Below are 24007 nucleotides of genomic sequence, written 5' to 3'. Positions count from 1 at the left end.
TGAGGTGCACTGCTGCTGCTGTTGTAGGCTAAATGTTTGCTAAGCTACAGCTTTGAGGAGGCAAAGCTTTAAAGGGGAATTCCACTCAAACTATATTTTGGCGGGGGTTTTTCATTATTGATACAATCCCAAAATGTTTTAGATGTCAGCAGTCAAGTTTTCAAGATATTGGACTTTCAAGAAGCAAAGTGTCACTGACCACATCATCATGATGACCCGTGTCTGTGCTCACTAACAGCTAACCCTTCTGGAGGGAAAGACTACAAGTAGATACCAAGAAGATCTTCTTCCATGCTTAACTTTGACAGCCCAAGCTTCACTCTCGAGATGTGGACACCAGGGGAGGGGTTGGGAAGGCAGGTGGTCACTTGGTTGGCACCGCCCTTGGCGTGATGATTGCAGTCATATTTAAACGGAATCATTTAAGGCTGCAACACATTTCCCGCTCTCACCCACAAAGCAGCGTAGGAGCAGGCAGGTCTGCATGTTTCATTAATGCTACAGTCGCCCAAGACCCCTTCCATAATTTAACGGGCGCTACCAGAACAGTGACGTGTCGCAACACAGCCCACCGACACCAGGGGTGGGGAAGGGCAGACAGAGGGAGGGGAGAGGAAAGAGGTGAAATATGGAGATTGTGGGTCCATGGAAGGAGGGAGGGAAGATGTGCACAAGAGAGAGGTGTAGAGTTCAGTGCCTAAGAGTGGCATTCGTCCCTCCAGACTAGACAAAGCAAAGATCTGGCCCACTCTACTAAGTTGTTTGTTGCACACACGCACACACACACACACACACCACACCCAGAAATCACCATGAATTATTCACTGTTAGTTGTGCCTGTTGGTTACTCTGAGACTGGCTAAATGCTGTAGTCCTCCTCATGTCATGTTGCCTGGACCCTTATTGTGTGCCTTGTAGAATGAGGGGCCATGCTAGCACTGGCCTGCTGCCGATCCAGTGGTTGTGGACTACACATTGCCACTAGGGGGTTTGAGTCACACGTTTGCCACCTTCAGTTTGTTTCCTCTTCATCTATTTCCTTCATATTTGTTTAAATTAAGTAAATTCAGAAGGAGCCATTTTACTTTAAAATGTCTGTGTGTGGTGGTTTTCCCCTCTGTGGGTCGTTCCTGTTGTGTTTGCACCTGGGCACCAGCCGAGTGTGCAGATTGACATTTACTGTAGCACTTCAGCAGACCCTGTGGATACGCCACCTACCCGTCAGATAATGCCCTTAAATTAGTCATGAAGGCCAAGTTACACACACACTCACACCATGGTACACAACGGCATCCTTCCAGTTATACTCTGTGTACTACGTGTGGACTCGGCCACATAAACTCTACACAGGTCCTCACTTTGGTGTGCACCGATTGCTTGTGCATAGTTCTTGCAAAATTATATTAGCTGTCATTAGTTTGGTCAGATCAGTTAGAGGTCAAGGTGAGCTGTCTGGCAGAGGAGACTAGCCTTGATGAATAGCTAGGTGACTGTCATGTGTCTGCCTGCCTCTCCATAGAGTAGTGTAGCACCGTCTCCTAGACCTAGCCAGCCCTCGGCTACTGCGTAGCAACCTAGCGGCACCAAAAGCCCTGGTCTGCCCTAGAAACCCTATGTATGATCACCAGACCTTTTTTTATTGCGGTCGTTTTAGGCTTTAAAATTAGTTTATTATGATCAAGTTCGAACCCCACTGTGAATTCTTTCAAGTTGAATTACATTTAATTAAAATTGCACTAGGCAGAAATCGCTCCTCCCATTTCGTGACTGCTGAAATTGGAATAGTTTGCCTAATTTTAGTTTGCGACAAAACTAGCAAGTATAGTGTAGAGAATCATTCTACCGTCTAAACCGATGTGAATTATGTTTTCAACAACTCAAAATATAGTATGTTTGAACCTGGTGCACAAAACTTAAAGTAAAAGATACCAAACTTAAAAACGGGAAGCTTAGAAATAACGCAGATAGAACAAATCTGTCGCTTCTTAGACTTGCTTTCAATGAGAGTGACGGATCTATAACTCACATTTCTATGTGCATTTTGTCAGAATGCCCCAAAAGCTTAAATGAAATAGTGACTACTAGATTTGTTGTCACACAGGACCACGTGCTGACACAGGCAGGCTACGAGGAGGCTCCCGGTTGACTCTCAGGCAGGATGAAAACAACCTCATCGACTATAATCCTTTGCTAGTTGTGGCCACTTTCACCATGATCCTTAACAATTGTTTGTTGCCATTCAACCCACTGCGGTATAAGATTCAGCAATATGGCACATTTCAAATAGTTCATGAACAATCGGGAGCTTGCATAGGAATACTTGGATGACGTCAGCACTATCACCATCTACTGATTTGAATATTTATGCTCCCTGCCTATTGTCTGCCCTGCCTCGAATCATCGCCTTTGAACCCAGCTCTACTCAGTCAAGATTAAGGAAAATGTGCTCGTAATTAAATGGCAGCATCAGTTGGAGCAACGAAACAGAAGGTTCATCCTAAATGGCACCATATTCCCTTTTAAAGTACACTACTTTAATGGTCAAAAGCACTGCACTATGTATGGAGTAGTGTGCTATTTGGAATGCAGTCAGAGTGATGTTTACTCTTAGTGTCTGAGAGATAAAAGCATTAGGGACCATTACCCTGGGCCTTGCTGCAAGCCAAGTGGCTCCTGCTGGAGTGGCACTGACTGGATTGTATTTCGCCCCCCGCTTTTATAAGGGCTTTACAAATTACAACTCGGGGAATATAAACGACAAGCTCTGCACAAAGACTGTTTGTGCTGCTCAAGTGCATGTGTCTCTTTCTGTGTCTCAAATGGCACCCTACTCCCTTTATAGTCCACTACTTTTGACCATGTCCCATAGGGGGGGGGGGGGGGCTAAAGAGCTCTGGTCAAAAGTAGTGCACTATATAGGGAATAGGGTGCTATTTGTGACTTACACTCTGTGTTTTAAGAGCCCTGGCTGGCGTTTTATTATCGGGTTACTCTTCCTTTGTTATCAGGTTACTCGCTGTTCCCTGGCAGAAGTTTTACGTCGGCTGCATAAAGGACAATCTCAACAATCCAAGATGCTGACTACAGTGACCCAGTCCATCAATTAAATCAGTGAGAGACTGAGCTTCCTCTTCCCTTCCTCCTTGAATCGGCCTCTCCTCTGGTCTTCCTCAAGTGCAGTGTGGCAGATAATGGCTGTTTTGTTTATAACATGAATAATTCACCCATTGTCAGTCAGGATTGGATCGGAAAGCAATTGTTGGGACAACCAGTTTTGTGGAGGAGTTGTGGTGGTGGTTGACGAATGAAGCGGACGGCCCTTGTCAATGTAACGCTTCGGCCTTTGTGAAAATGTTGTGTTTTATTGATGCAAATGTTCCTGTTTCCAGGCCCTCCCGGTTGTTTTGTGGCACTGAGCGAGGCGACCTGATTAAATACGCCTCTGCTTCATTTCACAATCACAGGCAGGCTGTAGCTAGTCAGTCATCTTGGTGTGCCAGGAACCAGAGGAACTATCCATCCATCCATCCACACGCTCGTAATGTTTCATTTCCCTATCTTTCCCTGTGTTAGAGTAACCGACTAACTGCAAACAATGTTTTAGTACTACTACTTCTTTGTCCCAGCTCTGACGTGAGAAGTTTTTCTGCTGACTACAAGACAAGAAGAACTTCTACTTGACCCTTCAAACACATTTCCAAACCAATGAAGATGCTCTTTGATTGTGAAGCCATGCAAATAATCCGCTACGGTGGAGACATGACTAGATCTCTGCTAGGAGCTGACGAGGAGAGGGCTTTTAGATCAATGTTCCTCCCTGGAGAGACTGTGACTTTTTGCACTAACAGCAACAGCAGCAACAGTGATTTTATTATGGATGGAGGAAGAGTGGGGGGGTTTAAACGCATCAACTTTGTGGAGGAAGGGGAGGGGGAAACTGAGCCACAGGAGGGAGAACGACAGGCTGGGGGGCAGAGGAGCTTCCAGTGCCATCATGGTGTGAACTTTGTTTCAGACATTAAGACACACACACACCTGCAGTGTCTGGATGCCAAGCTGTTAGGACAGTGTACTGGACTGTTTAGCCCTGAAAGGATTGTGCCCCCTCTAACTTCCAGGAAACCTGGAAACCTGTTTCTCTGTATGTCTTGTGAGAGGAGAGGTTGCTGCTTTTGGCTGGCAGACAAACCTCAGTATTTATGCTGCTATGTGAAAGGTTTTCTCAGGGGGCTCTAATGTGGACCACATTTCTTGGTGTAATATTGCCATAGTTTTTCTCCTGTTTACTGTAGTCTCAACTCCTGCTCTGTTGCTTCATTAGGTCATTAAGACCCATGTGAAGAATAGCTTCCATCCCATAGTGGTGCCAAGCCTGATTCATGTTAGGACCAATTGATAGTTATTTATTGGAAGGCTATGTCGTGTACTCTTCAGGGATCTTCTGGAGTTTTTAAAATGATGCAATGTCTACCAGCCAAAGAGTAAACAAATGAAGAAATGTTAAGAAAAAGATTAATTGAAAAAGATATGAACAAATCACACGGTTTATTATTTTTATTGATGCATCCATGAAGCCCTGCTCTGTTTGCTGGTGTTCTGTTTTCTGAGGTGCTTGACAAGCTGTGTGACTGCTTGACCAACACAGGGCTGGGGGAGAAGCTGGGGGAGAGGAAGACGGTGATCACAGAGCCTAGAGGAGGAGAAAACTATGATGCCATCAGAATCAGTGGAGAGTTTGCATGGGACAGAGGTGAGACTGGGCTGTCTCACTCTCTCTTCTTCACTCTGTGTCAGTCTGTCTGTATCTCTCTTGTGCAAGGGATTGAGCACCAATTGGTTTGGTGTTGGGTACCCTTTTAAATATGGAAGAATTCTAGTCATATCTGTTTAGGACAGATGACTGGGTTGATGTTGGGGTTGTTTCTGTCCCCCCCCCCCCCCCCCAAATGGAGCTCTGCTGATGGCTGTGTGTAGAGGGAAGGTGAGTGAAGGACTGGACTTCACAGACGACAACGCCAGAACAGTGGTCAACGTCGGCATCCCCTTCCCCAACATCAAGGACCTGCAGGTAAGAACCAGGTGAGCCCATCAGGTCTGTTTCACAGCAGAGGACCCAGAGAGAAAGACCCCTGTTTACTGTTGTGTCCAGTCAGTCACATACAGGTGTAAGCGCTTCACAGAATCTGCTGGCTACCAATGTGTTTTCTTACAGACCTCCACACTGAAAAAGTTCTGAACACACATACACACACTGGGACACACACATACACACACTGGGACACACACATACACACACTGGGACACACACACACACACACTGGGACACACACACACACACACACTGGGACACACACACACACACACTGGGACACACACACATACACACACACTGGGACACACACACATACACACACTGGGACACACACACACACTGGGACACACACACACACACTGGGACACGCACACATGCACACACTGGGACACACACACACACACACACACTGGGACACACACACACACACACACTGGGACACACACACACACACACTGGGACACACACACACACACACTGGGACACACACACACACTGGGACACACACACACACACTGGGACACACACACACACACACACTGGGACACACACACACACACTGGGACACACACACACACACACTGGGACACACACACACACACTGGGACACACACACACACACTGGGACACACACACATATACAAAGTGCATCCTCCATCCTCTTCTTTTTCTGGTGCTCTGTAATATAATTTGCCAGCAGCATACCACCCTGCCTACCACTGCTGGCTTGCTTCTGACGCTAAGCAGGGTTGGTTCTGGTCAGTCCCTGGATGGGAGACCAGATGCTGCTGGAAGTGGTGTTGGAGGGCCAGTAGGAGGCACTCTTTCCTCTGGTCTAAAAAAATATCCTAATGCCCCAGGACACTGCCCTGTGTAGGGTGCCGACTTTCGGATGGGAGGTTAAACGGGTGTCCTGACTCACTGAGGTCATTAAAGATCCCATGGCACATATCGTAAGAGTAGGGGTGTTAACCCCGGTGTCCTGGCTAAATTCCCAATCTGGCCCTCAAACCATCACAGTCACCTAATAATCCCCAGTTTACAATTGGCTCATTCATCCCCCTCCTCTCCCCTGTAACTATTCCCCAGGTCGTTGCTGTAAATGAGAATGTGTTCTCAGTCAATTTACCTGGTAAAATAACGGATAAATAAAAAATCCCAAAGTGATTGTTCTGTCTGTCCTGAGCAGATAGTTTCTACCTTTGTCTTCCTCTCACCCTCCCTCCATCCATCCCTCCTCCATTCTTCCTTACCTTTTTGTCATGGCCCAGTGTTGCCTAATAAATCTGACTGTGATGCCATCTTTCTGTGTATACAGTCTGAATTAAAGCACTGCAAACACTTGGAAAGTTTCCTCACAAGCCAGAATGTTGAATAATGTAACGTTTGAACTTGCTCTACCGGTTGTCTGTGCGGTTGGTCCTTCGGGTCCAAAATATATCCATAGGAATGTATTATTAAACACTGGTACTGCCGTGGAGATTTCTATCACCTTGTACACAAAACCATGTAAACCCCTGTAAGACTGGTTAGTATGCATGCATCGCGTGCAGGTCTTTATTGTGAGCGTGCCTTAGTTGATGATGAGCAAATCGTGATCGCCACATACAGAGGCAGGTGAGTTAATAACACTTTTCTGTGGATTTTTTGTCTCATATTTACACCCGAATAAGGACGAAATCAGAAGACGATAGGTAGAGTAAGTTCAAATGATCAGCATCAGTATTTAGCCTTATCGTGTAGCCCGATCGCAGGCTCCCTTTTTGAGTAGCCTTGGAGGGATGGGAGATGAGTAGGCTAGATGTGGCCGAAGGAAAGAGGGGGGAGAGAGAGAGAGAGAGTGCGAGCTATGGGCTTCTGGGGGATACTCATGCTGAGAAACAGGTTCACCCAACAGCACAGCACAGCATATTTTCTGAAAAGTTCTCTTTCCTCTCATCTATGGTGTAAATGGCAGTCCGCATGTCAGCTTTCTTGCTCTCTCCTTTTTATTTTTTCTTCTCCTGGTGTGTCAGCTGCCGGTCCTGGCCCCAGAGGAGCCCTGGGGGGGTGGTAAGGTCTGCTAGCTGACCCCCATTACCAGAAGAGGGAACAGGACATGACACTAATGACTGTCAGGTCCAGGTCATTGTGACTGTTTGTCTCCACGGCCCCTCTGACAGCTACGCTAAAACAACCAAGCAGGCGCCGGGCAGGCAGGAAGCCACAGGTACACAGCAACACAACGCTGCCTCGGCTATGACGGGGATCTTAGAGGGGTCAGATACACACTCACATGCACGCATGTTCATATCACACATGTAGTGCACACTTTCTCTCACAACTACACTTCTACTACACTCAAATGGTCTCGCTCACATGCCCACAGCCACAAAAGTACATATATTCTTACTCTCCCAGCTGTTTAACATTTATGCCTTTATGGAAGCACATATAGACATTCCCTTCTCAGCACACGTTAACTTGGACTCACTGACCCTGTCCCACATTTCAAGCATGCACCCCCTATAGCTTACGTAGAGCCCTCATGTATTGTGGACGCCTACCTTCATGCCTAGACTGCTTTTCCCAGACCCAACTCTCAGCAAAACTTTAAGGTTTTAACCAAAGCACAGAGCAGCCCTGCGTTTACTAGCCTGTTATCGTGCCTGAGATCAAAGGTGAACTGTAAACAGTCCTCCACACCGAAAGCTCTGCTAAGCTACTATTACATTTTAAAGTGCATCCCAAATGTTACCCTATTCCCTATTTAGTGCACTACATTTGACCAGAGCCCTGCACTATATAAGGAATAGGGTGCCATTTGGAACGCACACCATGTTACATTATACACATGTAGAGTTGTTTTTTCCACAACAGGCATGTCTTACAATACACAGTCGTGTGTGAGGGAGAGAAACAATCCTCTGGTTCAACAGGCAATGAAAGGCCACTGATACGGCATCTCTGTTTTCTTAATGAGGAGTACAGCAGACATTTTAAGACACAAACATAGTTTTATAGAGACCTCGTGTCTCTGCTTTGATACTTTATGGAGGAGGAGGACCAGACAGTTTAGGGGGGGGTGTAAGAATGTGTGTGTGTGCTGGTTGTGTTCACGTCTTACAGGGACACACTGAGGACGAGGCACCCAGCTGTCAGCTCTGCCACATTAGGCAGATGGAGCGCTCCACAATCTCACTGACAGGCACAAGATGGTTAGGACTGCCAGGGGGGCACACGCAAACCGGTCTGCTCAGCTGCAAACCATGCTTGCTGGTCAAATGTATGTTTTTAAGCATGAACAGGTAGCTGTGGGAGGACTGGGCCAAAGCGAACGAGGGACTAGCGATCTCCTGACATTTTAACTAATCTCTTCTATCTGGCAGTTTCTTTCACATTTAGGAGGAGATTCGCTAGAAGCTAGAATTGGCTTTTTCACATATGCATCCTGTCATGTCAGATATGGTTTTCACTTGGGGTGGGACGCTGAAATGGACTCCCATTGGATTTCGATGACATTGGCTGCTCGGGGATATTGGCCATTTCCGTTCGTGGTCTCAGAAGCAGATGCATCAAGCCCTCTGGTGTTTAACAGACAGGAGGAGACATCTCATCTCACCATCCAGCCACTAAACCTGCGCCTCGTGAGCCCCCATGACATGAGTGGTATACATCTGGCCAGGAAGAAAATGGAGTGGCTTCTGCAGGTCCATTTTGACATGGTCTAGTGAGGTGTTTATTTATTTATTTTTTACATGAATCTAATTCCTGTTCTTTATTTGGCTCAGACCAAATATGGACGGACTCATCCAGACCATGATGACGTCCAGTAATGACACACCTCTCTGCCAGGACAGAAAGCAGAGAGGGGAACAGTGTGTACATGCCCGTGTCGTTAGGGGACATGGTGCTCTGGGCTGTGAACACACAGCACCTGCCTGTCAGTTCCTGTTGTTCGCTGGCATGTCCCATATGTCCCCCCCCCCCCCCCCCCGTCAGACGCCACATGAACTTTTCACTTGTCAATCCCAAAAGGTTAGCGCTGAAAATCCAGGAGAGATTAATTGATGGATGGATGCAAATTGATGGAGATGGATGCTTTCGTGGCCTTTTTGTGGCATGGCTTGTTGCTCGTCTTGTGTTGACTGGACCACCTTTTCTGCCCCCCACCTCCTGTCTCACCATCTCTTTGCCTTTTTCTCTATCCTCCCAGCTTTCACAGCAGATCTGTTTTCCAGATCAACTTCATCACTTGTGTTGCCTAGATCCCCTCCGAACTCCTGTCTCTGCTCTTCTTCATCTCCACTGTATGCCCCCTTTATTCCCCCTTTCACAACAGATCTGTCTGAGGGGGAATTCTGGGCAGGCAATAAACCTCTTCAGGCTCTTTTTTTACAGGGGGTTGGCGTCTCCCCCTGAGATTCCGGTCTGCCCCTCACCTTCCCACTCCACAGCCCACACGAATCACATTAGTTCTCAATGGATGTGCCCTGCCTGATGCCTGAAAGGTGCTAGATGGCAGGTCCGAGCACAGGTGATGGCCCACAGCTATGGCTAGCCTATCAGCCACTGGAGCGGTTTTGGGGTGTCTGACAAGTAGCGATTTGTCCTTCTCACTTCATGTCAAAGATAATGCTCTGGGCTACACAAGATTCAGTCAAATGTTATGATTTTGTGTAGATTGCTGAGGATTTTTTTTTATTTAATCCATTTTATTTTAAGGCTGTAACGTAACAAAATGTGGATAAACTCAAGGGGTCTGAATACTTTCCGAAGGCACTTTTCCCACATTTTGTTACGTTACAGCCTTATTTTAAAATGGATTCCATTTTAAAAAAAATGCTCAGCAATCTACACACAACACCCCTTGATGACCACCATGCTTCACCGTAGGGATGGTGCCAGGTTTCCTCCAGACGTGACGCTTGGCATTAAGGCCAAAGAGTTCAATCTTGGTTTCATGAGACCATAAAATCTTGTTTCTCATGTTCTGAGAGTGCTTTAGGTGCCTTTTGACAAACTCCAAGCGGGCTGTCGTGTGACTTTTACTAAGGAGTGCCTTCCGTCTGGCCACTCTACCATGAAGACCTGATTGGTGGAGTGCTGCATAGATGGTTGTCCTTCTGGAAGTTTCTCCCATCTCCACAGAGGAACTCTGGAGTTCAGTCAGAGTGACCATCGGGTTTTTGGTCACCTCCCTGACCTAGGCCCTTCTCCCCCGATTGCTCAGTTTGGCCGGGCGGCCAGCTCTAGGAAGAGTCTTGGTGGTTCCAAACTTCTTCCATTTAAGAATGATGGAGGCCACTGTGTTCTTGGGGACCTTCAATGCTACAGAAATGTTTTGGTACTCTTCCCCAGATCTGTGCCTCTACACAATCCGGTCTCGGAGATTTACAGACAATTCCTTCGACCCCATGACTTGGTTTTTGCTCTATATATAGACAGGTGGACTCCAAGTTGTAGAAACATCAAGGATGATCAATGGAAACCGGATGTACCAGAGCTCAATTGAGTCTCATAGCAAAGGGTCTGAATACTTATGTAAATAAGGTATCTGTTTTTAATAAATTATCCAAAATGTCTAAAAACCTGTTTTTCGATTTGTCATTATGCGGTATTGTGTGTAGATTGATGAGTAAAAAATGTTATAAATTAATTTTAGAATAAGGCTGTAATGTAACAAATGGTGTAAAACGTCAAGGGGTCTGAATACTTTCCGAATCCACTGTAAATCTATTCAACACACTATCGTTCTTAGAATTTCGATTTTACAAAGAGAGTTTGTGTTAAGACATTTTAGGAGGACATGTCATTTGGCTGTAACTTAACAAAATGTGGGAAAAGTCGAGGGGTCTGAATTATTTCCAAAGGCACTGTATATGTGATCATATCCAAATGTAAGCTAGGTTTGAAATTATGTTTTAGTCAAATATTATATCTGTGTGGTTTCTTGCGGTCAATTTGCAGTCCACAAATAATTTGGAATTATGTTTCGGCCCCTGACCATCCGCTCCAGAATTTTTTGGGGCCCGCGGTTGAATCGGATTCCTGACCTAAAGACAATTTCAATGGGGGAACCGGAGTCCTGAAATTTTGACCTTGCAAGGGCACGCACCATTTTTGACCAGGGTGCTAAAAGTAGAAAGTACAGTGCAACCGAGGGAGATGAAGATAGGCTAAGTGAGGACATTTAATGTTGACAATGTTTGCTAAAGTTAAAACCAGTTTGCTTATTTGTTACATTGTGGTTCAAATTATGAATGTAAATCATACTCCTAATGAATTAATCAGATGCATTTCGTGAGCTTGTCATTTTTCCAACGCACCCATAACGTTCGAAATGCATCACAACTGTTAAGCATATTGAGGCTATAATAAAGTTCAGATGAGTGATTGGATTATAAGGACATAAGGTAAAGAAAACATTTCACCCTCTTGAACTGACCCACATTTTCCTGCATTCTAGAACACTTAGTGGACTAGTATTTATCGTCTGTTTAATTAGAATGTAGGTGAAATCTATTAAATCTATTTTTAAATGCTGACCTTTTAAAGCTGGGAAAGGTCTGTAAGAAATGTGCCTTATGTTGAGACAGTGAACTACATAACTGGAAAACAAACCGAGCTGAAACAGATGGACAAAAGTCTGGGGTGTATCGATCGACTAAATATCGATGTAACATACACAAATAAATGTTTTGCTGGTCGTAGCGTTTTGCCGGTATTCACACTAGCGATTAGTATTTTGTATCTATGCGCTCTCTTACGAAACCCTCGGTACGGTGTTGAACTACATTTTCTTTAAATCAATTAGTAATCATGTTAGAGAAGAATTGTGCGCATAGCGGGAAATATTTTTATACATTGTTCAATTGAATTTACCACAGGTGGACTGCAATCAAGTTGAAGAAACATCTCAAGGATGATCAGTGGAAACAGGATGCACCTGAGCTCAATTTAGAGTCTCATAGCAAAGGGTCTGAACCTGTTTCAGCTTTGTCGTTATGGGGTATTGTGTGTGTGTATATTGATGAGGAAAACATGTAATTTTATAATAAGGCTGTAACAATAAAAGTACATTATTTATACATGTTCATTTTTACAAGCAGACCGATAACAGCAAACAATACAACAATAACACCCCCACCCTCTGGAAGAAGACAGGAAAAACAAAAACAGTGCCTTGACTGAGTAGAAAATAATCGGCACCATTTTTTAAAATTGAAATTGGACACAAAAGTCATAAATAAGTATGCTACTATGGATCAGGGTGGATTGCAGACTCTGTGTCATGTTGCCCATCACATGATAGATAAAACAGAAAGGGTTGCCATATCTTATCGAATGTGATGGATCTGCCAGAGATATCATGCTAAATCCTTGCCATATGAAACAGACTAGTGACTTCAGCTAACCAGATTTTAAAACGGGACAAATGTTTTCTATCATTAATCTTTCAATGTCTTTGTAAGCATACCAGTCTGTCTCCTGTTGTCTGCTCTGTTTCAGCTTTCATTTGGTCTGTGGTGGCAGTATTGCAGTGTCCTGATAACCCGTCCTGTGAGGTGTCTCCATCTAACATGCCTGCTGTTTTCAGGTGGAGCTGAAGATGAAGTATAATGACCAGCACTGTAAAGCCAGGGGTCTGCTGTCAGGCTCCCGCTGGTGAGATCCAGGCCTACAGAGCCCTCAACCAAGCCCTGGTCAGGTACGGGTCTCTTTGTGTTCTTGTTTGTTTCTCTGTCCTCGACTCATCCTATCACAGGAGTCTTCTTCCTAGCTCACAAATCAGGCTCATGATCAGTAAGCATAACATTTTTTGATCATTTTAAAAACCAGGAGGTTACTACCTGAACTTGAACATGTTTTTACTACCACAGGTGTATTAGACACAAGAATGACTGGGGAGCCCTCATTCTGGTAGATGACCAGTTTGGGAACAACCCCAACAAATACATTTCAGGTACTGAAATGAATGATCGCAGGTTGCAGCCACTCGAGCTTGAATTACTCAAACAAACCCTCTGTCTCCGTTGCCTGACACAATGTGTAGTTTCTTATCTTGGGCACTTGGTGGTGATGCTTGTCCACAAGATAGAGGTGTGTTGTGGTTTTAACCTAGAGGATTGATAAATTAAGTGTTATTAGAAAAGTAGGAATAATTTTGTTTTTATATTTTGTTTTCCACTAACAAGATTGGTGTCTGTTTACACCAGGTCTGTACAAGTGGGTGCATAACCTTTTCAGGCACAACAACGCCTTCATCTGTGCTATGCAGTCGCTGATGACCTTCTCCAGGTGCCAACAGGGGGCAGGAGAGACCCATGGAGCAGGGAGCCAGATGTTCAACAGCACCACCATCCTGTTCAGCCAGTCAATCTCTAGTGACTGTGGAAGATCTGTCCCACTGTCGGCCCAGTCCTAGCCCCAGCTCAGACAGCCTTCTCTGGGCCACGATGCACCACACTACCATACTACCACCTCTCAGGTCCCAGAGCCCCACACCCAGCTACAGGGGGTCAGGTCCTGGTTTCCCCCTATGGTCTCTGTCCCACCTGCTCTGTGGCCTCTGTCCACCATCAGCCATGGAAACACAGATGAGATGTATAGAGATCTATTACATTAGATAAATAAGTTATGTCAGGGAAGTTGGTAGATTGTCAGAGGTTTGATTGGTGCATAAAAATATATGAAAGCTTCATCCAGAGCTCTTTACGTTAACTCCTTGTATAAGTGGTTCCTAATGAGTCCATTGCATCAGTCTTCCACAAAGATCTCCCACTACCTCGACTACATGACCTCACTGCAGACCAACATCTGGTGTGTTCCTCTATCTTGTTATTCATGATGGGATGGTATTATATGAACAGTCCTGTCCCAGTAAAGTGGATGGGAACAGGGGAACAATGTGTGAGGCTTTTTGGATCTACTTCTCTGATAAATAAATGTAATGGAACAAGGATGTTAGGGGTGTAGAGGAGCCGATGCCGTTTCCTCCTGCAAGGGTTTCATTTGACCAATGTTCAGGATTCTTAGCTTCGGTTTTAGTCAAATCATTTGACATTTCTTCCTCTTTAGGAATGTTAAGACATGTTGATGTACAAAACGTTGTGTATATTATGTTTTAGGTCTGTTTTGCTTCTGATCCTACCCTCCGCTGCTTGTTACAGAACCTCTTATAGGTGTCAAGCTAAGTGAGCGTAAATGCAGCGAGATATCAGGCTTCGTATGTTACCTTGGACCTCACTGAGGATGGATCCATAGAAAAACATGGGGTCTGAACCTAACGGAATGATAGTACTATGAGGTCACTGGGTTTATAAATTAAGTGGATACACTCCGTTCTAGAGCTCTAGTCTATTGTCTGTCTCGTTACTTGGGTCGCTGTAAGGCTGAGCTGTTTGGTCAATTGCGTTTTGAGGGGTGGGTGGGGGTGTCAAGAGCTGGATCAGGTGGGGGGAGTTTGTATGTGCACCAATCTGTCTCATTACTACGAGACCTTATACATGGCTGAGTGATGCTGGGTTGGTCTGAGGCAAACAGCTTGATGAGCAGATGTTAGACTGTTGCTTTAAATAAATCACATTGACCATTGTTTGTGTTATATTGAGCATGAGACGGTGGTGGGGATTTCTTCTCCACTGCACTGTTCTGGATAAGAGTCAGAAAGACATCCTTTGCCCACACCCCTAAACCACTAAAAATGTGCAGTGTACTGTACACTAACCTAGCTGTTACGGGCCCAGCATATAGGATCCTTGAGGCCAATGTCGGCATCGTCAATGTACTTTCCCCGTTATTTTCTCACCTTTACTGTCAACACCTGATGACTGCTCCAATCAGCTCATCTGAATGTCTAAATGTATAATAAGTCTTCATACAACTGTGTTGTCTTTCCCATAACGTGTGTATTCTCCGTGGGCACGTGACCAGAAGCAGACACAGCAACACCCCACTGTCTCCACCACCCACGTCCCCTGCACCACCTCCACCCCTGTGAGCTCCACCCTCTTCAAGACCCCCCCATCTTCCAGGCCCGGGACCCAGGCCGGCGTTGTGGTCCTCTGGTCGTCCCGCCTCGGCCTGACTCTGTGAAGGGGGAGAAGGAGAACCAGGAGAATGTAAGTCTGGATCCCCTGCCCAGGAAGGAAGGCCCATAAGGGGACGGATGGACCGGCAGCTACCCCTCCCAGCCAGGACCAGAGCCCAGACGATCCAACCCTGCTAGAGGAAGACCAGAGCATCTTCACACCTGAGATGTTTGATGATGAAGAGGATGTGGACCAAGCCTCTCCCCAGGACAGTGCATTGGACGATGACAGGGGAGGGAACTGTGCTTGCGGCCAGCCTTGCTCTATCTACCGGAACAGCCCAGGCTGTGTCTGAGGACCTGTTTGGCCCAGAGCAGGGGCACAGGAACGGTCATTACCACTGATACCCAGAGGGGCGGCGCTCTTGCTCCCTCAGCTAGTAGAGACTGTCAGTGTGAGATGGGAACAGGACAGGCAGCGAGAGTGGTGACAAGGCCCAACAGCAAGAGACCCAGAGAAAGGAGGACCAAGGTCCGGGAGAAGGACAGGAGGACAGGAGGTGAACCAGACCCAGGCGCAGGGTCAGACCCAGGGGGGACCCAGGGCCAGAACAGGCAGACAGGCAGCAGGACACGCAGGCTGTCCAGGTCCAGACAGAAAGCATCCTAAACTAACCAGCTAATTCTCTGTTGTCCCTCAGGTTATATCCATAGATGACTAGACACCAGTTTATAACTGTAGATGACTAGGCACCAGGGCCTGTATTCAGAGGCTCAGTAGGAGTGCTGATCTAGAATCAGTGCTTCTTTTTAAATCATTATTAAAATGATATGGACAGGGGAGACATGATCCTAGATCAGCATTCGAACTGAAACTCTTTATAAACACGGGCCCAGGTTCCAGGTTATAACCATAGACTATAGACAATTAGACAGACACCAAGACGCTCAGTAAAGCCAGTTCTCAGATCATCATGTCTCATTATCTAGCGTGACAGCATGGCTGGGTCGTCTCGTCTGACATTATCTGTTTAAACAGTCTGGAGCTAACGAACGTTGCACAAATTGCCATGTTAACGTGCAGTCTTATATTTTTGTCTTATATTTACACATCATTAAAATGCAAGAAGAAATGCGTCTTTATTTTCCTGTAAACGCGATGGAAGCATTGTCCCGTTATGTGTTTTAATGAGATGTGTTATTTGGAGTGAGGAGAGGAGTGGGGGGTGAGGCAGCATGTCTGACTTCACACAGATAGAACTCTTCCGTTTTTACCCCAAAATTACTGTACAATCCTATGATAAAATAATTGTCTGATGTAAACTAGAGGGGGGAGGTGTGGTGTGGGATGTGTATCGTGTGTTTAATGACTTGGGGAAACGCACAAAGGCCTTTCCAGCAACACAAGAAACCTCAGAAACCCCATCATCCATTTTGAGAACAGCTCCAGGGTGACTATATATCAGTAAATATAAATAATTGTGATATGGAAAATTGATTAATAAAATAATGTTTGCTGGTTTTGGTTTGTGTTGTCAAGTTGATGTGGAAGAGTGCAGATGGGTAGATTGAACTGTCAATAAAGCACCTTGTATTGGCATGGTGTACAGTGCTTTGTTTCCCCCTCATCTATCTACACACAATACCCAATAATGACAAAGCAAAAACTGTTTTTTAGAAATGTTTGCAAAAGTATTACAAAATGGAAATATCACATTTACATAAGTATTCAGACCATTTACTCAGTACTTTGTTGAAGCACCTTTGGCAGTGATTAGAGCATCGAGTCTTTTGGGGTATGACGGAACAAGCTTGGCACACCTGTATTTGGGGAGTTTCTCCCATTCCTCTCTGTAGATCCTCTCAAGCTCTGTCAGGTTGGATGGGGAGCGTCGCTGCACAGCTATTTTCAGGTCTCCAGAGATGTTTGATTGGCTTCAAGTCCGGGCTCTGGCTGGGCCACTCAAGGACGTTCAAAAACGTCATTTAAAATTATAAATGCTGCATTTTATTTTTCTGTTATGAAACTGTAATTGACTGCCTAGTTTAAATAATATATTTTTTATTTATTTTGTTTATAATTTTTATTATTATTGTTCTTTTTTTTGTATTTGACCCCCTTTTTCTCCCCAATTTCGATCTTGTCTCATCGCTGCAACTCCCCAAGGGCTCAGGAGGCAAAGGTCGAGTCATGCGTCCTCCGAAACATGACCCGCCAAACCACGCTTCTCAATACCCACCCGCTTAACCCTGAAGCCAGCCACATCAATGTTTCGGAGGAAACCAAATTCAACTGACGACTGAGCTCAGCCTGCAGGTGCTCGGACCGCCACAAGCCTCCACGGCCAGACCCTCCCCTAACCCGGACGATGCTGGGCCAATTGTGTGCCACCCTATGGGACTCCCTATCACGGCCGGTTGTGATACAGCCCGGGATCAAACCCAGGTCTGTAGTGATGCCTCTAGCACTGCGATTACCTGTTTTTATGTTTATATTTTATTAGTTGTTCTACCTGTCTGTCTTTGCTATGGTGGCGGTCATTTTCTTAATTTCTGGCTTGCAGCCCTCTGCCAAAGCGAGATAGTATTGTGTTTGATGTGATATTATGGCTTCCATTAAACCTTGGTAAATATGTATTTATTGCCTCACATATACACCTGTAATCTTTGTTTACGAACAGTTAAAGCAAATGGCATATATTGTCACATACATGCTAACCTTTCCTCTTAATGGGGAAAATGTTTTAATGATGTTGTGAAGAGTAAAAGGTCATTTACAGTGTTAGGAGGATTAGTTGTGATCATGGTTTTAAGGGCCTTGTTTGGATTATTGGGGTTTACCGAAAATGAGCAATCATCCCATTGGTTAAAGAAGCTAAACTTTTGATGGAGGGAGGCATGAACAGTGAAGTCTGGCAAATTAAGCCCCATTAGCTTGACAGGATGTTGTCTCGTTAGACCACAAACCTCCCTAACGATCCCTAACCTGTGATTGGTTGACAGAGGAGCCCAAAGTGGTCGACCGAACCATTCAATTAAAGCTCTCCTCTCTGCTCATCAGCCTCACTGTACGACAGTGCCTTAGCATCATTAGTTAATGTAATTGCATGGCTGAACGTGACTGGGCACCTCGTTAACATCAGTATCAACAAGCGTGCCATGGGAGAGGGTAAGCAGATGTCCTAAAAGCATCCTAATAGGCGGTTAGTCTGTTGTTCTGTAGCACTGTAAGGTTATTGGAGTATTTACTGTGGCTTCCCTAAGTCCCTTTAATATCTCGTCATTGATTAGCCTAAGTCGGGCTTTAGATATTCTTACGAGTTTGAACAAATTATATCAATGAGTGTGTTTATTCATGCAGTAGGCTAATTGGAATTGCATTTGTTTTGGTCCCAGGTTGATGATAATTGGAAAGTAAGTTTGGTTCCATTGTTTCAGCTTGTTTGAGATTTTTCCACTTAACAGAACACTAAGCAGTATAGGGCGACTGGCATATTGACATAATTTGCTTTAATTGGCAGGTTAAGGTGCTGTGGCAAGACCCAGCCATGGAAAGGGAGAGTTCTTTCCTAGACCCAAGCTAAGAACCAGACCCAAGTCAGGTGCAGTCAGAGAGGCAGAGGCAGGACCAAGGCAGGGTTGCCCTTAGCACCCACCTCCAGTGTCCCAGACCAAAGACCAGGGCCTATAGGTCCATGGCAGGACAGCCAGAGTCAGATATGCTAGTGTGGCTGGTTCAGGTCCAAGGCTGAGGAGACTGAGGGAGAGCAAGCCATCACAGGATGGAAGGACCAGGCCTCTACCAAGCCTGGGACTAGTATTAGGGCCAAAGCCCTAAATGTGAGGGCAGAGTGTGTCCCTCAGGAAGTCCTGGAGGTGAACCTGAGACTGAGCGTAGCCCCACTGGTCTAACAAAGGAAGGGCCTGATAGTCAGAAAGGTTACAGACATCCCGAGTGGCACAGCGGTCTAAGGCACTGCAGGCGTCACTACAGACCCGGCTTCGATCCCGGGCTGTATTGCAGCCGGCTGCGACCGGGAGACGGCGCACAATTGGCTCAGCGTCTTCCAGGTTAGGGAAGGGTTTGGCCTACCGGGATGTCCTTGTCCCATCGCGCTCTAGCGACTCCTGCGGTTGGCCGAGCGCATGCCTGCTGACATGGTTGCCAGTTGTACAGTGTTTCCTCCAATACATTGGTACGGCTGGCTTCCGGGTTAAGCGAGCAAAATTACTCAAGCAGTGCGGCTTGGCAGGGTCGAGTTTTGGAGGACGCGTGGCTCTCGACCTTCGCCTCTCTCGAGTCCGTACGGGAGTTGCAGCGATGGGACGAGACTGTAATTACCAATTGGGGAGAAAAGGTAATAGCCCGTACGTGTCACAGAGTAATTTTGTCAGTGTGTCCTTTTTCTGTCAGTCAATTTATCAGTGCTCATTTGGAAAACAAAACCATCCATCCGTTGCTTTCTCCCTCTAGGCATCAAGGTGCAGAGGAGCTGTAAGCAGGATAGAGGGGCCAACAGGGCCTCTCGGAGGATAAAGGCGAGTTAGAGGCCACTGCATAGACCATGGTTGGAGCCTAGGTATCTGAGGTAGTGATGCAGATTGTTTGTGTGTAACAGGTGATACGATGCACATCATGCCAACTCAAGTCTTGACTTCCGGATGACTAATTACCAGAGACCCTGTTCCAGATGACTGGACCGTGTACCTTAGGTGAGCTACAGAGCACTCTGTGTGATCTGGAAAAGATAGCCAGGCTTAAATGCACCAGAGGGTGGGGGACCACAGGCCCAGCCCAGTGTCCATCTCCCACCCAGGCCCCCATGTACCCCCTACCCTACTGATGGTCCGGGGAATCGTGGCCATACAGGCCCCCCGAAGCAGTCTTCAGCCTTACAGGGACAACAACACTACAGGTAGACCTGAAATAAATCATACATCTGACTCTATCTTTCATCTTTACATTGTTGCCTAACCTACAGGAATTAGTTCATTTGTGATTTCACTGTAGGGGTTTGGAATAATACAGTCACATATGAAAAACCTGCTATTACAGACTTTCCTTGTTCAGGCTTGTTTTAGTACCTCTTTGGGGATGCCGAAAAAGAGAGGGAAGCTGTCATAGGAGCTAAACACTGCAGTCAGCAAGATGTTTCCATAGTCACAAAACCCCTGCTTCATTGATGCCATAAGTCTATGCTGGGGAGCTCCTCTTTCTTTGAAGTGGGGGTGAGCGAAACCAACCTGTCTGAACGATGTCCCAACTCTGAAAGGCTCTAACCTGGATTCATCCAAATCACTGACTCGGTAGATTAGTCAGGACAAAAGAAGCCATGGTGCCTGCTAGAATCCCCTAGTCACTTTTTCCTTTGACAGTGTTGCTATCCAAGCTGAAGAATAAGAATGCATCATTCTATTTCTCTGATCCAAGCACCTTTCATCCATACATACAGTACACACTTCCTCAACAGCATTCTATAGTTCCATTGGTATATGTATTTACAGTCCCTTCAATTTAATGATCCATTTAAACTATCTGTCATTATAAAACAGCAATCAGTTTCACCAGCCAAAGAGCGTTTGTACAAATTCACTTTCCCCCGGGATTATGATGTATGCCTTCCTGTGCTGAGGAGTGGGTTAATGAGTGGCTAGCTGCTCAGAGGCCTTTGATGCTTTCTCCTTACAGGCTTTTCTGTGGGTTACTTTACGTGGGTGAAATGGAGCATTTAGTTGTTTTTAACTTGACTTTCTCTTTCTCTTAAACACACACACATACAGCCTACAGTGCTATCTGCGACCCAGTGGCGTGCTCTGTGACGAGGCTACTACAGTGTAGAGGTTGTGCCTTCCAGAACCCCTCTTCCTCGTCTGCTGCTGTGGTGGAAACTGAGATCCAGCACCCACGGGACCCCACCCTGGACCAGGTAAGCCTCGACCTTACAGGGAGGGACACAGCACCTTGTACTAGGTCTGGTTGGCCTCTAGCTGGTGCTCCCCATATACACACATACAAACAATTGTTGATTCCTTGAAAGCAGTTTATGCACAAGGAGAGACTAAAATCCACTTTGGGTTTGATTGGGGCAAATCCATGGTAACAGAATGATGCAGAGACTCCAATTTTTCACTTTAAAATGTATGTCAAACAAAAACCAATGACGGCAAAGTTAATCAAATCATACAATTATATACACAAGGAGTACTTTTAACAATTTCCACAGAACATTCTACAAAACACATTTTCTTGAACAGTGCAGATGCCAAGTGTGTTTGTGCCATTATTCTGTTCCCAAAGTTTGCACCAACCATTAATATCAGCATTTTCTAACCAAAAACCAATTGAAGTCAATGTGTCCCAAATGTTTGCATCATAATCAGGACAGTAACGTAAACCTGACCATAACAGGTCTAATCAGTTCTAGGAATGAGAGGTATAACATATGTAATGATATATCTTTTGTTCTGCACTTAGTACATTGTTATTTTCTATCTTCATATGTTACTGTGGGTTTGAAGTGTGGGTTCAGTAACCAATGTGACAGATGGAGGTGGCATTGTAACCAATATCTGGCCCTCTCTTTTGTGTTCAGAAATATGCTGTAAATATTTAACTTTATAATAATATAAAATTACCGTTATGGTACCGGTTTGTTTATAAATCAATATGTGGACACCATAGATGGAAATGTCTTGCATTGAGTGGTTGCCCTGATTCTCATGGACACAGGCGTATGTCTCTACTGGGATGTTCATCAACTCCTGGCTGAAGCTTACATCACTTGTAACGCATCAGGAGAGTGTGGTTTTATCGCTGTTGATTTATAGCCAGTAATTTAAAATGATTAGTATACTGAACAAAAATATGTACGCAACATTCATCAATTTTATTGATTTTACTGAGTAACAGTTCATATAAGGAAATCAGTCAATTGAAGTACATTTATTAGGTCCTAATCTATGGATTTCACATGACTGGGCAGGGGTGCAGCCATGGGTGGGCCTGTGAGGGCATAGGCCCACCCACTTGGGAGCCAGGCCCACCAACTATGGTGCCAGGCCCAGTCAATCAGGAGTTTTTTTTTTTACCACAAAAGGCCTTTATTTAATATATTTAACTGGGCAAGTCGGTTAAGAACAAATTCTTATTTACAATAATGGCCTACCAGAGAACAGTGGATTAACTGCCTTGTTCAGGGGCAGAACGACAGAATTTTACCTTGTCAGCTCGGGGATCCGATCCAGCCCCTTTATTACAGACAGAAATAATCTTCAGTTTGTCCCCAGTACAAGGTGCACCTGTGTCATTCTGTTTAATAAGCTTCTTGATATGTCACATCTGACAGATGGGTGGATCATATTGACAAAAATTTTCACTAACAGGGATGTAAGCAATTTGCGAACAACATTTTTGAGAAATACGCTTTTTGTGCATGTGGAAAAATTCTGGGATCTGTTATTTCACCTCATGAAACATGGGACCAACACTTTACATGTTGTGTTTATATTTTTGTTCAGTATAGATTTTAAACAAACACTTTGTCATAGATGGACAAGATTTAATGAGATGAATGGTGAGTTTCTAACAAGTTCAGGAAACCAAGCTCTGAGAAGTTCACAGCAATGAGATGGAAGTTTTGATCAAGAGAGAACTTTAGAAAATATGCATTTTCTCGAACTCTAAATATACAAATCTTTTCTACAGTTATAAGGAAGGTGAAATCTTAGTCAGTCATTTTATAAATGGATTATACTATATTTAGAAAACATATAACTGATGTCAAGCCTTATTCATGTAGTTTTGTTAGGAAATGCATCATATAAAATAAGTAATATTTTCACATTATTTTCATGTACTTGAGCTTGTGTCCTCAAAAGTAACATATTTTACCAGAAAGGTGATATTTGAACCTTTCTTAGATTATGCAGCATTGCTATTTATTGTTTATGACCCTGTCATGATAAATCATTAATTTTAGGGGATTACATGCAGTTACATTTAAGAGGTTTAATAACAGGCCATATGTTTGATGTCCTCACACTCCAGTACATGTGCTAGACAAAGGGCTACTGTACTGTTTTTTTGTGTTTTTTTTGCATATGTTCTTAGGGAAGTCCGTTTCCGTTGGTGTTTGTCACTTGTGCCTCTGTGTACACATCCCAAATGGCACCCTTTTCCCTATATAGTGCACTGCTTTAGACCAGGGCCCATTAGGTGTATATAGGGCGCAATTTGGGACTCAAACTCTGTCTCCTGCCAAGTGTCCATATGCTATGCATGGGGTAGAGTGGCGAGACATTTGGTCGAATAAATCAATACCAACAACACAACAGTGGCAGGATAATTATTTAATTACATCTCCCATAATCTGTCTGATATTGATGACGGACTGAAAACTTCTTCCAAGTTGTCACGCTTCTCCCTGTGACTGAGTTAACAAGCCTTTATTGACCCGTCGGTAGATGCGGCTGCTGCCAGGTCTTAATCGATTGCGATGGCTTAATCACTCCTAAACTGCTTTTTTAATGGTTCAATTGAGAGATTACAGAGATGCTCCTCTGCAAAAGCTTGGAGGTGACGGCTAGCACATTTGTCATTAACAATACTGTTTTTAGAACAGGATTTGAATGACTTTTATTTCGGTGTAAAATGAGAGGTTATAGCTTATATTATTTCTGGTTTATTACCTGTTTTTGCTAATTATATAGGCTAGAGCACATGTGTCAAACTCTAGGCCCGCTAGCCAATTCAATCTGTCCCACGGGCGGTTAGGAAAAGTAAATAACAATAATCCATTAAAAAATATATAAATAAAAATCACATTGAAATTACTAAAACTAAATCAAAACTGTGCAGAAATGATAGACCTACATTTATAGTCTCTTCACTCTGTCCATCTAGA

At 44.8% G+C, this 24007-nt stretch overlaps 1 pseudogene; it reads left to right on the top strand.

Moving 5' to 3' along the window:
* Positions 1–16695, top strand: part of LOC109909418 (Fanconi anemia group J protein-like) — a 61719-nt pseudogene extending 45024 nt beyond the window's left edge.
* Positions 16696–24007: the final 7312 nt, after the last annotated feature.

This window comes from Oncorhynchus kisutch, linkage group LG18, assembly GCF_002021735.2.
Source record: "Oncorhynchus kisutch isolate 150728-3 linkage group LG18, Okis_V2, whole genome shotgun sequence".
In the NCBI taxonomy this organism is placed as follows: Eukaryota; Metazoa; Chordata; class Actinopteri; order Salmoniformes; family Salmonidae; genus Oncorhynchus; species Oncorhynchus kisutch.
Note: the sequence above shows the minus strand (reverse complement) of the source record. Positions and strands in the feature narration are given on the sequence as shown.